The 14,564-nt window shown below is 62.4% G+C and overlaps 2 non-coding genes across 2 annotated transcripts; both read right to left on the reverse strand.

The window, feature by feature from the left end:
* Positions 1 to 4,905: 4,905 nt before the first annotated feature.
* LOC131870701 (5S ribosomal RNA) lies at positions 4,906 to 5,024 on the reverse strand. Its single transcript, XR_009369005.1, has one exon. It is a non-coding gene; the product is annotated as a 5S ribosomal RNA (ribosomal RNA).
* A 5,915-nt stretch (positions 5,025 to 10,939) lies between these two features.
* Positions 10,940 to 11,058, reverse strand: LOC131870702 (5S ribosomal RNA). Its single transcript, XR_009369006.1, has one exon. It is a non-coding gene; the product is annotated as a 5S ribosomal RNA (ribosomal RNA).
* Positions 11,059 to 14,564: the final 3,506 nt, after the last annotated feature.

Consider the following 14,564-nt stretch of genomic DNA (forward strand, 5'->3'; position numbering starts at 1 on the left):
TGGTGCCCACCTTGGCACCCACCCCATGACCCACCTTGGCACGCACCTTAGTACCCACCCCGTTACCCACCCTAGGACCCACCCCGTGACCCACCTTGGCCAGGGTGGGTGCCTTGGTGCGCACAACTTGCCTGGGCTGCACACCAGGGCGGGCTCAAGATGGCACCCGCGTTCCGTTTTTTTCACTATCTTTCAAAACGGAAATTTTAAAATCTCGTTTTTTTTTTTTTTTTGCCTTTTCTGGAAATTAGTGAAGGCAGCGCATCAAAGGTGCGCAATGCTGGTGCGAACCCGGGAGCGCTCCGATGTGTGCTCCAAGGTGCGGCGTGCACGAAGTCCGAGCCCGGCTTGCCCCGGGTGCGCACCTCGCGTGCACCTTCGCCGGGGTGAGCACCTTGGCTGGGTTGCGCGCCCTGGTGCGCACCAAGGAGCGCTCTGAAGTGTGCTCCAAGGTGCGGCGTGCACGAAGTCGGAGCTCGGTTTGCCCCGGGTGTGCACCTCGGGTGCGCACCTCGCGTGCACCTTCGCTGCGGTGGGCACCTTGGCTGGGTTGCGCGCCTTGGTGGGCACCATGCAGTGCACGAAGTCGGAGCCCGGTTTGCCCCGGGCGCGCACCTCCGCCAGGGTGGGCACCTTGGTGCGCACAACTTGCCTGGGCTGCGCACCAGGAAGGGCTCAAGATGGCACCCGCGTTCCGTTTTTTTCACTATCTTTCAGAACGGAAATTTTAAAATATCGTTTTTTTTTGCCTTTTCTGGAAATTAGTGAAGGCAGCGCATCAAAGGTGCGCAACGCTGGTGCGAACCTGGGAGCGCTCCGATGTGTGCTCCAAGGTGCGGCGTGCACGAAGTCGGAGCCCGGTTTGCCCCGGGTGCGCCCTGGTGGGCACCATGGTGCGCACCAAGGAGCGCTCCGAAGTGTGCTCCAAGGTGCGGCCTGCACGAAGTCGGAGCCCGGTTTGCCCCGGGCGTGCACCGCGGGTGGGCACCTTGGTGCGCATGCCTTGCCTGGGCTGCGCACCAGGGCGGGCTCAAGATGGCACCCGCGTTCCGTTTTTTTCACTATCTTTCAAAACGGAAATTTTAAAATCTCATTTTTTTTTGCCTTTTCTGGAAATTAGTGAAGGCAGCGCATCAAAGGTGCGCACCTCGCTGCCCACCACGGTGCGCAACGCCGGTGGGCACCCGGGAGTGCTTCGAAGTGTGCTCCAAGGTGCTGCGTGCACGTTGTCGGAGCCCGGTTTGCCCCGGGTGCGCACCTCGCGTGCACCTTCGTCGGGGTGGGCACCTTGGCTGGGTTTGCCCCGGCTGCGCTCCGAAGCGGGGTTATTGGAGCGCCGCCTCTTTTTTTGTCGGAGCGTTTGGTGGGGTTTCTCGCATTGGCTCTTCCCAGGCCCGGTTGCCACCCTGGCGCGCACGAAGTCGGAAGTAGGGTTAATTGCCCGGGTGCGCACCTTTGCCAGGGTGGGCACCTTACCTGGGCTGTGCACCAGGGCGGGCTCAAGATGGCACCCGCGTTCCGTTTTTTTCACTATCTTTCAAAACGGAAATTTTAAAATCTCCTCTTTTTTTTGCCTTTTCTGGAAATTAGTGAAGGCAGCGCATCAAAGGTGCGCACCTCGCTGCCCACCTTGGTGTGCTCTGAGGTGCGCACCCGGGAGCGCTACGAAGTGTGCTCCAAGGTGCGGCGTGCACGTTGTCGGAGCCCGGTTTGCCCCGGGTGCGCACCTCGCCTGCACCTTGGCCGGGGTGGGCACCCTGGCTGGGTTTGCCCAGGGTGCGCTCCGAAGCGGGGTTACTGGAGCGCCCCCTCTTTTTTTGTCAGAGCGTTTGGTGGGGTTTCTCGCATTGGCTCTTCCCAGGCCCGGTTGTTGGGTGCGCTCCCACCCTGGCGCGCGCGAAGTTGGAAGTTGGGTTAATTGCCCGGGCGCGCACCTTCGCCAGGGTGGGCACCTTGGTGCGCACACCTTGGCTGGGCTGCGCACCAGGGCGGGCTCAAGATGGCACCAGCATTCCCTTTTTCTCACTATCTTTCAAAACGGAAATTTTAAAATCTCGTTTTTTTTTGCCTTTTATGGAAATTAGTGAAGGCATCGCATCAAAGGTGCGCACCTCGCTGCCCACCTTGGTGTGCTCCGAGGTGCCCACCACGGTGCGCTCCGAGGTGCCCACCACGGTGCGCAACGCCGGTGCGAACCCGGGAGCGCCCCGATGTGTGCTCCAAGGTGCGGCGTGCACGAAGCCGGACCCCGGTTTGCCCCGGGTGCGCACCTCGCGTGCACCTTGGTGCGCACACCTTGGCTGGGTTGCGCGGCCTGGTGGGCACCATGGTGCGCACCAAGGAGCGCTCCGAAGTGTGCTCCAAGGTGCGGCGTGCACGAAGTCCTAGCTCGGTTTGCCCCCGGTGCGCACCTTCGCCGCGGTGGGCACCATGGCGTGCACGAAGTCGGAGCCCGGTTTGCCCCGGGTGCGCACCTCGCGTGCACCTTCGCCGGGGTGGGCACCTCGGCTGGGTTGCGCGCCCTGGTGCGCACCAAGGAGCGCTCCGAAGTGTGCTCCAAGGTGCGGCGTGCACGAAGTCGGAGCCCGGTTTGCCCCGGGTGCGCACCTTCGCCGCGGTGGGCACCCTGGTGCGCACCATGGCGTGCACGAAGTCGGAGCCCGGTTTGCCCCGGGTGCGCACCTCGCGTGCACCTTCGGCGGGGTTGCGCGCCCTGGTGCGCACCAAGGAGCGCTCCGAAGTGTGCTCCAAGGTGCGGCGTGCACGAAGTCGGAGCCCGGTTTGCCCCGGGTGCGCACCTCGCGTGCACCTTCGGCGGGGTTGCGCGCCCTGGTGGGCACCATGGTGCGCACCAAGGAGCGCTCCGAAGTGTGCTCCAAGGTGCGGCGTGCACGAAGTCGGAGCCCGGTTTGCCCCGGGTGCGCACCTCGCGTGCACCTTCGCCGCGGTGGGCACCATGGCGTGCACGAAGTCGGAGCCCGGTTTGCCCCGGGTGCGCACCTCGCGTGCACCTTCGCCGGGGTGGGCACCTCGGCTGGGTTGCGCGCCCTGGTGCGCACCAAGGAGCGCTCCGAAGTGTGCTCCAAGGTGCGGCGTGCACGAAGTCGGAGCCCGGTTTGCCCCGGGTGCGCACCTCGCGTGCACCTTCGCCGCGGTGGGCACCTCGGCTGGGTTGCGCGCCCTGGTGCGCACCAAGGAGCGCTCCGAAGTGTGCTCCAAGGTGCGGCGTGCACGAAGTCGGAGCCCGGTTTGCCCCGGGTGCGCACCTCGCGTGCACCTTCGCCGCGGTGGGCACCATGGCGTGCACGAAGTCGGAGCCCGGTTTGCCCCGGGTGCGCACCCCGCGTGCACCTTCGCCGGGGTGGGCACCTCGGCTGGGTTGCGCGCCCTGGTGCGCACCAAGGAGCGCTCCGAAGTGTGCTCCAAGGTGCGGCGTGCACGAAGTCGGAGCCCGGTTTGCCCCGGGTGCGCACCTCGCGTGCACCTTCGCCGCGGTGGGCACCTTGGCTGGGTTGGGCACCATTGAGCGCTCCGAAGTGTGCTCCAAGGTGCGCACCATGGCCCTCCAAGGTGCGCAGCATGGCGTGCACGAAGTCGGAGCCCGGTTTGCCCCGGGTGCGCACCTCGCGTGCACCTTCGCCAGGGTGGGCACCTCGGTGCGCACACCTTCTCAATGTTTTCTTGCCTTTTCTGGAAATTGGTGAAGGCAGCGCATCAAAGGTGCGCACCTCGGTGTGCTCCGAGGTGCGAACCCGAGAGCGCTCCGAGGTGCCCACGAAGTCGAAAGTCGGGTTAATTGCATTGTTTTCCCCGGGTGCGCTCCGAGGTGCGCAACATCGGTGCGCACCAAGGAGGGCTCCGAAGTGTGCTCCAAGGTGCGCACGATTCGGAGCTCGGTTTGCCCGGGGTGCGCACACCTTGGCTGGGTTGCGCACCCTTTGTGCGCTCCAAGGTGCGCACGAAGTCGGAGCTCGGTTTGCCCCGGGTGCGCACCTTCGCCAGGGTGCGCACCTTGATGCGCACGCCTTGGCTGGGCTGCGCACCTTGGTGGGCGCCATGGTGCGCACCTTTCGTGCGCTCCAAGGTGCGCACGAAGTCGGAGCTCGGTTTGCCCCGGGTGCGCACCTTGGTGGGCGCCATGGTGCACTCCGAGGTGCCCAAGATTGGTGCGCACCAAGGAGCGCTCCGAAGTGCGCTCCAAGGTGCGCAGGTGCGCGCGAAGTCGAAAGTTGGGTTAATTGTCCGGTTTGCCTCGGGTGCGCACCTTGCGTGCACCTTCGCCAGGGTGGGCGCCTTGGTGTGCACACCTTGGCTGGGCTGCGCACCCGGGCGCGCACACCTTGGCACCCGCGTTTCCTTCATTTTAAATTTTTTTTTTTTACAATCTCTCAAGTGGGAAATTCTATAATCTCAACTTTTTTTGCCTTTTCAGGAAACTTTTGAATGGAGCGCATCATTGGTGCGCTCCGAAGTGTGCTCCAAGGTGCGCACCTCTGGTGTGCTCCAAAGCTCTCTCCAGCTGCGTGCACCTGCCCCGGCCGCGCACCCGGCCCCGCCCAGCTTCGCTCACCTGTCCCGGGCGTCTGGTGCGGAACCTTAGAGTAAGAAACATCACCGTGCACCTTGGCCAACGTGCGCGACTCGACCGAGCGCGCACTGGCCGAGGTGCACACCGATTTCACCTGGGTGCGCGCGCAGCACCTCGGGCGCACCGGGGTGCGCGCACAACGCCCGGGTTGCACCGTGGCCTGTGTGCTCGGGGCGCCTCGGGTGCGCGCTCGGTGTCGCCCCCGCGCGCGCGGTAGTGCGGGCAGCGCACCCCGGCCCGGCCCGGCCCCGACGAGAACGCAAACGGGCAAAAGGTTTATTCAAATAGCATTGCGACGCCCGGCGAAAAACTAAAAAAGGGTGCAACACCGGGACTTCCCGGGAGGTCACCCATCCCAGTACTACTCCGGCCCAAGCGCGCTTAACTGCGGAGTTCTGATGGGATCCGGTGCACTAACGCTGGTATGATCGCACCCGTTATGAGCTTGTCGCAGTGTGTACTTAGCAAACCGCGACCCACGTGCGAATCCACCCCGGCCACCCACCCCCGTCGAGGTGCACACCCTCCCTCGCGAAGTGCGCCCCGTTCGCCAAGTGTGAGCCCTGCCCGGGTGCGCGCACCTTGCTAGGGCGTCGGGTGTGCACCCGGCCCGGCCTACGTGCGTGCACCTGGACGGGGCGTCGTGTGCGTGCAGTGTCCCGTCTGCAACGCGGTGCCCACACACCACCTCGGGCGCAACGACCTGCGCTCACATGTGGGCCGAGTGCACCTTGGTGCATGTTCGGGGCGCCTCGGGTGCACGCTCGATCTTGCCCCGGTGCACCAAGGCGCTCGGTTTGCCCCGGGTGCGCACTTGGTGCAAGGTGGGCACCCAAAATAGGGATCAAGCACCAAAACACAAGTTTCGGGATGCAAAATGGGACCCAAGGACCACAAATGCGTTCCAAGACCCATGATGGGTCCACGAGAACAAAAATGTGTTCCGAGACTTAATAAACAAATATTGGGTTTTAGGAGAAGAAACATGCTCTGATGCCCAAAACGAGAATCGACCCCGAAAAGGCCACAGGCCAAAAGTGGGATGCGAGACAAAAAAAAATGGGACCCGAGGACCAAAATTGGGTTCCCAGGTCGAAGACAGGGCAACCGGACAAGAAACGACCTCTAAGGCTCGAAATGAGTCCCGACGACTAAAACTTGACAAGAAGCACCCATCAGGCACCCAACTCGACACCCATGGGATGCCGACCCACCCGGGCTTCCACCTAGCACACCTTGGCACCCACCCACCCTCGCACCCAACCTCGCACCCAACTTAGCACCTTTGAACCCACATTGGCACTCACCCTGACCCTGGCACCTTGGAACCCACATTGGCACTCACCTTGACCCTGGCACCCACCTTTGCACTCACCTTGGGACCCACCCTGGCTCCCACCTCGGCACCCACCCAGACACCCACCTTGGTTCCTTGGCACCCACCTTGGATCCTTGGCACCCACCCCGACACCCACCTTGGCACGCAACTTGGCTACTTGCCACCCACCTTGGCTCCTTGACGCCCACCCCGACAACCACCCCGTGACCTACCCTGGCTAGGGTTGGTGCACACCCACCCTGGTGCCCACCTTGGCACCCACCCCATGACCCACCTTGGCACGCACCTTAGTACCCACCCCGTTACCCACCCTAGGACCCACCCCGTGACCCACCTTGGCCAGGGTGGGTGCCTTGGTGCGCACAACTTGCCTGGGCTGCACACCAGGGCGGGCTCAAGATGGCACCCGCGTTCCGTTTTTTTCACTATCTTTCAAAACGGAAATTTTAAAATCTCGTTTTTTTTTTTTTTTTGCCTTTTCTGGAAATTAGTGAAGGCAGCGCATCAAAGGTGCGCAATGCTGGTGCGAACCCGGGAGCGCTCCGATGTGTGCTCCAAGGTGCGGCGTGCACGAAGTCCGAGCCCGGCTTGCCCCGGGTGCGCACCTCGCGTGCACCTTCGCCGGGGTGAGCACCTTGGCTGGGTTGCGCGCCCTGGTGCGCACCAAGGAGCGCTCTGAAGTGTGCTCCAAGGTGCGGCGTGCACGAAGTCGGAGCTCGGTTTGCCCCGGGTGTGCACCTCGGGTGCGCACCTCGCGTGCACCTTCGCTGCGGTGGGCACCTTGGCTGGGTTGCGCGCCTTGGTGGGCACCATGCAGTGCACGAAGTCGGAGCCCGGTTTGCCCCGGGCGCGCACCTCCGCCAGGGTGGGCACCTTGGTGCGCACAACTTGCCTGGGCTGCGCACCAGGAAGGGCTCAAGATGGCACCCGCGTTCCGTTTTTTTCACTATCTTTCAGAACGGAAATTTTAAAATATCGTTTTTTTTTGCCTTTTCTGGAAATTAGTGAAGGCAGCGCATCAAAGGTGCGCAACGCTGGTGCGAACCTGGGAGCGCTCCGATGTGTGCTCCAAGGTGCGGCGTGCACGAAGTCGGAGCCCGGTTTGCCCCGGGTGCGCCCTGGTGGGCACCATGGTGCGCACCAAGGAGCGCTCCGAAGTGTGCTCCAAGGTGCGGCCTGCACGAAGTCGGAGCCCGGTTTGCCCCGGGCGTGCACCGCGGGTGGGCACCTTGGTGCGCATGCCTTGCCTGGGCTGCGCACCAGGGCGGGCTCAAGATGGCACCCGCGTTCCGTTTTTTTCACTATCTTTCAAAACGGAAATTTTAAAATCTCATTTTTTTTTGCCTTTTCTGGAAATTAGTGAAGGCAGCGCATCAAAGGTGCGCACCTCGCTGCCCACCACGGTGCGCAACGCCGGTGGGCACCCGGGAGTGCTTCGAAGTGTGCTCCAAGGTGCTGCGTGCACGTTGTCGGAGCCCGGTTTGCCCCGGGTGCGCACCTCGCGTGCACCTTCGTCGGGGTGGGCACCTTGGCTGGGTTTGCCCCGGCTGCGCTCCGAAGCGGGGTTATTGGAGCGCCGCCTCTTTTTTTGTCGGAGCGTTTGGTGGGGTTTCTCGCATTGGCTCTTCCCAGGCCCGGTTGCCACCCTGGCGCGCACGAAGTCGGAAGTAGGGTTAATTGCCCGGGTGCGCACCTTTGCCAGGGTGGGCACCTTACCTGGGCTGTGCACCAGGGCGGGCTCAAGATGGCACCCGCGTTCCGTTTTTTTCACTATCTTTCAAAACGGAAATTTTAAAATCTCCTCTTTTTTTTGCCTTTTCTGGAAATTAGTGAAGGCAGCGCATCAAAGGTGCGCACCTCGCTGCCCACCTTGGTGTGCTCTGAGGTGCGCACCCGGGAGCGCTACGAAGTGTGCTCCAAGGTGCGGCGTGCACGTTGTCGGAGCCCGGTTTGCCCCGGGTGCGCACCTCGCCTGCACCTTGGCCGGGGTGGGCACCCTGGCTGGGTTTGCCCAGGGTGCGCTCCGAAGCGGGGTTACTGGAGCGCCCCCTCTTTTTTTGTCAGAGCGTTTGGTGGGGTTTCTCGCATTGGCTCTTCCCAGGCCCGGTTGTTGGGTGCGCTCCCACCCTGGCGCGCGCGAAGTTGGAAGTTGGGTTAATTGCCCGGGCGCGCACCTTCGCCAGGGTGGGCACCTTGGTGCGCACACCTTGGCTGGGCTGCGCACCAGGGCGGGCTCAAGATGGCACCAGCATTCCCTTTTTCTCACTATCTTTCAAAACGGAAATTTTAAAATCTCGTTTTTTTTTGCCTTTTATGGAAATTAGTGAAGGCATCGCATCAAAGGTGCGCACCTCGCTGCCCACCTTGGTGTGCTCCGAGGTGCCCACCACGGTGCGCTCCGAGGTGCCCACCACGGTGCGCAACGCCGGTGCGAACCCGGGAGCGCCCCGATGTGTGCTCCAAGGTGCGGCGTGCACGAAGCCGGACCCCGGTTTGCCCCGGGTGCGCACCTCGCGTGCACCTTGGTGCGCACACCTTGGCTGGGTTGCGCGGCCTGGTGGGCACCATGGTGCGCACCAAGGAGCGCTCCGAAGTGTGCTCCAAGGTGCGGCGTGCACGAAGTCCTAGCCCGGTTTGCCCCGGGTGCGCACCTTCGCCGCGGTGGGCACCATGGCGTGCACGAAGTCGGAGCCCGGTTTGCCCCGGGTGCGCACCTCGCGTGCACCTTCGCCGGGGTGGGCACCTCGGCTGGGTTGCGCGCCCTGGTGCGCACCAAGGAGCGCTCCGAAGTGTGCTCCAAGGTGCGGCGTGCACGAAGTCGGAGCCCGGTTTGCCCCGGGTGCGCACCTTCGCCGCGGTGGGCACCCTGGTGCGCACCATGGCGTGCACGAAGTCGGAGCCCGGTTTGCCCCGGGTGCGCACCTCGCGTGCACCTTCGGCGGGGTTGCGCGCCCTGGTGCGCACCAAGGAGCGCTCCGAAGTGTGCTCCAAGGTGCGGCGTGCACGAAGTCGGAGCCCGGTTTGCCCCGGGTGCGCACCTCGCGTGCACCTTCGGCGGGGTTGCGCGCCCTGGTGGGCACCATGGTGCGCACCAAGGAGCGCTCCGAAGTGTGCTCCAAGGTGCGGCGTGCACGAAGTCGGAGCCCGGTTTGCCCCGGGTGCGCACCTCGCGTGCACCTTCGCCGCGGTGGGCACCATGGCGTGCACGAAGTCGGAGCCCGGTTTGCCCCGGGTGCGCACCTCGCGTGCACCTTCGCCGGGGTGGGCACCTCGGCTGGGTTGCGCGCCCTGGTGCGCACCAAGGAGCGCTCCGAAGTGTGCTCCAAGGTGCGGCGTGCACGAAGTCGGAGCCCGGTTTGCCCCGGGTGCGCACCTCGCGTGCACCTTCGCCGCGGTGGGCACCATGGCGTGCACGAAGTCGGAGCCCGGTTTGCCTCGGGTGCGCACCCCGCGTGCACCTTCGCCGGGGTGGGCACCTCGGCTGGGTTGCGCGCCCTGGTGCGCACCAAGGAGCGCTCCGAAGTGTGCTCCAAGGTGCGGCGTGCACGAAGTCGGAGCCCGGTTTGCCCCGGGTGCGCACCTCGCGTGCACCTTCGCCGCGGTGGGCACCTTGGCTGGGTTGGGCACCATTGAGCGCTCCGAAGTGTGCTCCAAGGTGCGCACCATGGCCCTCCAAGGTGCGCAGCATGGCGTGCACGAAGTCGGAGCCCGGTTTGCCCCGGGTGCGCACCTCGCGTGCACCTTCGCCAGGGTGGGCACCTCGGTGCGCACACCTTCTCAATGTTTTCTTGCCTTTTCTGGAAATTGGTGAAGGCAGCGCATCAAAGGTGCGCACCTCGGTGTGCTCCGAGGTGCGAACCCGAGAGCGCTCCGAGGTGCCCACGAAGTCGAAAGTCGGGTTAATTGCATTGTTTTCCCCGGGTGCGCTCCGAGGTGCGCAACATCGGTGCGCACCAAGGAGGGCTCCGAAGTGTGCTCCAAGGTGCGCACGATTCGGAGCTCGGTTTGCCCGGGGTGCGCACACCTTGGCTGGGTTGCGCACCCTTTGTGCGCTCCAAGGTGCGCACGAAGTCGGAGCTCGGTTTGCCCCGGGTGCGCACCTTCGCCAGGGTGCGCACCTTGATGCGCACGCCTTGGCTGGGCTGCGCACCTTGGTGGGCGCCATGGTGCGCACCTTTCGTGCGCTCCAAGGTGCGCACGAAGTCGGAGCTCGGTTTGCCCCGGGTGCGCACCTTGGTGGGCGCCATGGTGCACTCCGAGGTGCCCAAGATTGGTGCGCAACAAGGAGCGCTCCGAAGTGCGCTCCAAGGTGCGCAGGTGCGCGCGAAGTCGAAAGTTGGGTTAATTGTCCGGTTTGCCTCGGGTGCGCACCTTGCGTGCACCTTCGCCAGGGTGGGCGCCTTGGTGCGCACACCTTGGCTGGGCTGCGCACCCGGGCGCGCACACCTTGGCACCCGCGTTTCCTTCATTTTAAATTTTTTTTTTTTACAATCTCTCAAGTGGGAAATTCTATAATCTCAACTTTTTTTGCCTTTTCAGGAAACTTTTGAATGGAGCGCATCATTGGTGCGCTCCGAAGTGTGCTCCAAGGTGCGCACCTCTGGTGTGCTCCAAAGCTCTCTCCAGCTGCGTGCACCTGCCCCGGCCGCGCACCCGGCCCCGCCCAGCTTCGCTCACCTGTCCCGGGCGTCTGGTGCGGAACCTTAGAGTAAGAAACATCACCGTGCACCTTGGCCAACGTGCGCGACTCGACCGAGCGCGCACTGGCCGAGGTGCACACCGATTTCACCTGGGTGCGCGCGCAGCACCTCGGGCGCACCGGGGTGCGCGCACAACGCCCGGGTTGCACCGTGGCCTGTGTGCTCGGGGCGCCTCGGGTGCGCGCTCGGTGTCGCCCCCGCGCGCGCGGTAGTGCGGGCAGCGCACCCCGGCCCGGCCCGGCCCCGACGAGAACGCAAACGGGCAAAAGGTTTATTCAAATAGCATTGCGACGCCCGGCGAAAAACTAAAAAAGGGTGCAACACCGGGACTTCCCGGGAGGTCACCCATCCCAGTACTACTCCGGCCCAAGCGCGCTTAACTGCGGAGTTCTGATGGGATCCGGTGCACTAACGCTGGTATGATCGCACCCGTTATGAGCTTGTCGCAGTGTGTACTTAGCAAACCGCGACCCACGTGCGAATCCACCCCGGCCACCCACCCCCGTCGAGGTGCACACCCTCCCTCGCGAAGTGCGCCCCGTTCGCCAAGTGTGAGCCCTGCCCGGGTGCGCGCACCTTGCTAGGGCGTCGGGTGTGCACCCGGCCCGGCCTACGTGCGTGCACCTGGACGGGGCGTCGTGTGCGTGCAGTGTCCCGTCTGCAACGCGGTGCCCACACACCACCTCGGGCGCAACGACCTGCGCTCACATGTGGGCCGAGTGCACCTTGGTGCATGTTCGGGGCGCCTCGGGTGCACGCTCGATCTTGCCCCGGTGCACCAAGGCGCTCGGTTTGCCCCGGGTGCGCACTTGGTGCAAGGTGGGCACCCAAAATAGGGATCAAGCACCAAAACACAAGTTTCGGGATGCAAAATGGGACCCAAGGACCACAAATGCGTTCCAAGACCCATGATGGGTCCACGAGAACAAAAATGTGTTCCGAGACTTAATAAACAAATATTGGGTTTTAGGAGAAGAAACATGCTCTGATGCCCAAAACGAGAATCGACCCCGAAAAGGCCACAGGCCAAAAGTGGGATGCGAGACAAAAAAAAATGGGACCCGAGGACCAAAATTGGGTTCCCAGGTCGAAGACAGGGCAACCGGACAAGAAACGACCTCTAAGGCTCGAAATGAGTCCCGACGACTAAAACTTGACAAGAAGCACCCATCAGGCACCCAACTCGACACCCATGGGATGCCGACCCACCCGGGCTTCCACCTAGCACACCTTGGCACCCACCCACCCTCGCACCCAACCTCGCACCCAACTTAGCACCTTTGAACCCACATTGGCACTCACCCTGACCCTGGCACCTTGGAACCCACATTGGCACTCACCTTGACCCTGGCACCCACCTTTGCACTCACCTTGGGACCCACCCTGGCTCCCACCTCGGCACCCACCCAGACACCCACCTTGGTTCCTTGGCACCCACCTTGGATCCTTGGCACCCACCCCGACACCCACCTTGGCACGCAACTTGGCTACTTGCCACCCACCTTGGCTCCTTGACGCCCACCCCGACAACCACCCCGTGACCTACCCTGGCTAGGGTTGGTGCACACCCACCCTGGTGCCCACCTTGGCACCCACCCCATGACCCACCTTGGCACGCACCTTAGTACCCACCCTGTTACCCACCCTAGGACCCACCCCGTGACCCACCTTGGCCAGGGTGGGTGCACCCACCCTGGTGCCCACCTTGGCACCCACCCATCCTAGCACCCAGCCTGTGACCGGGCTTGGAACCCAACCTTGCACCCGTCTTGGCCAGTGTGGGTGCGCACCCATCCTGGCACCCACGTTGTGACACACCCTTTAACCCACGCACCCTAGCAGCCACGTTGGCACCCACCTTGGAACACAACCTAGCAACTTGGCACCCACCCCGTGACCCACCTTGGCATCCACCATAGCAGTCGCCCACTTGGCACCCACCTTGGAACCCAAGTTGGCACCCACCTCGGCACCCACCTTGACACTTGTGGACCCACCTTGCCACTCACCCTAGCATCGACCCATCCTAGCACCCACCCTGGCACCTTTGCACCCTAGCACTCACCCATCCTAGCACCTAACCTGTGACCCACCTTGACACTCACCCTCGCACCCACCTTGGAACCCAACCTAGCACCCACCCACCCTGACACCAACCCTAGCACCTACCCACCCTTGCACCCACCCTGTGACCCATCTTGGCACCCACCCATCCTACCACTCAACCTATCACCCACCTTCTCACCCACCTTGGCATCCACCTTAGCACCCACCCACACTGGCACCTTGGCACCCACCTCGGGCAAGGTGGGTGCACACCCACCCTGACACCCAATTTAGAACCAACCGAGCATGTTACCCACCTTGGCACCCACATTGCAGCCCACCCTAGTACCCACCCTATGACCCACATTGGCATCCACACCCTAGCACCCAGGCACCTCGACACCCGCCTTGACACGCACCCTAGCACGAAACCTGTGACCCACCTTGGAACTCACCCTAGAACCCACCCACCCTGTGAACCACCTTGGCATCCACCTTAGCACCCACCCACCTTGGCACCCACTCTAGCACTCACCCATCCTAACACCCAACTTGTTACCCACCTTGGCACCCGCCCTCGCGTCCACCTTGAAACCCACCCTAGCACCCACCCACGCAGGAGCCCACCTTGGCACCCAACCTAACACCCACGCATCCTGGCACCCAACTTGTGACCCACCTTGGAACCCACCCTAGTACCCACCTTTGAACCCACTATATCACCAACCCACCTTGGCACCCACCCTATGACCCTCTTTGGAATCCACCCTAGCACGCACCCACCCTGGCACCCACCATGGAGCGCACCCTAGCACCCACCCACCTCGGCACGCACCTCAACACCCACCTTGGTGTGCGCACTGCGCCAACCTCTCAAAGACCCTATGTGGTGCGCTCCAAAGTGTACACCTTTGGTGCGCTCCAAGGTGCGCACCTTTGGTGCACACCGAGGTGCACACCAAAGTGTGCACCGAGGTGAGCACCAAAGTGCACTCCAAGGTGCACACCAAGGCGTGCACCTTTGGTGCGGTCAATGCAAACGAATTCGGAAGTTGGGGTCGATGTCCTAATCGCTGCTGCAGACTACACGTATGAGAATCGGACAAATAGCTTTATATAGGGGAGGTGTTGCGTTTGATGGGTCGACTCCCCTGGTTGTGTGCACTGCACCAACTTCAAAGACCCTGTCTTGTTTAAGAAGTCAAAAGTTGGGGTGGATGTCCTAATCATTGCTGCAGTCTACGCATGTATGAGAATCAGACAAATAGCTTATATAGGGGAGGTGTTGCATTCGGTGGGTTGACTCCCCTGGTTGTGCGCACTGCGCCAACCTCAAAGACCCCGCATAGCAGAAGAAGTCGGAAGTCGGATTTTGGTGAGCACCAAGGCGTGCACCTTTGGTGCGGTCAACGCAGACGAATTCAGAAGTTGGGGTGGATGTCCTAATCGTTGTTGCAGGCTACACATGTATGAGAATCAGACAAATAGCTTATATAGGGGAGGTGTTGGGTTTGATGGGTCAACTCCCTTGGTTGTGCGCATTACGCCAACCTCAAAGACCTTGTTTTCGTTAAGAAGTCAAAAGTTGGGGTCAATGTCCTAATGGCTCCTGTAGGCTACACATGTATGAGAATCGGACAAATAGCTTATATAGGGGAGGTGTTGGGTTTGATGGGTCGACTCCCCTGGTTGTGCGCATTACGTCAACCTCAAAGACCTTGTTTTCGTTAAGAAGTCAAAAGTTGGGGTCGATGTCCTAATTGCTCCTGTAGACTACACATGTATGAGAATCAGACAAATAGCTTATATAGGGGAGGTGTTGGGTTTGATGGGTTGACTCCCCTAGTTGTTCGCATTACACCAACCTCAAAGACCTTGTTTTCGTTTAGAA

Source organism: Cryptomeria japonica, unplaced genomic scaffold (assembly GCF_030272615.1).
Source record: "Cryptomeria japonica unplaced genomic scaffold, Sugi_1.0 HiC_scaffold_344, whole genome shotgun sequence".
Classification (NCBI taxonomy): Eukaryota; Viridiplantae; Streptophyta; class Pinopsida; order Cupressales; family Cupressaceae; genus Cryptomeria; species Cryptomeria japonica.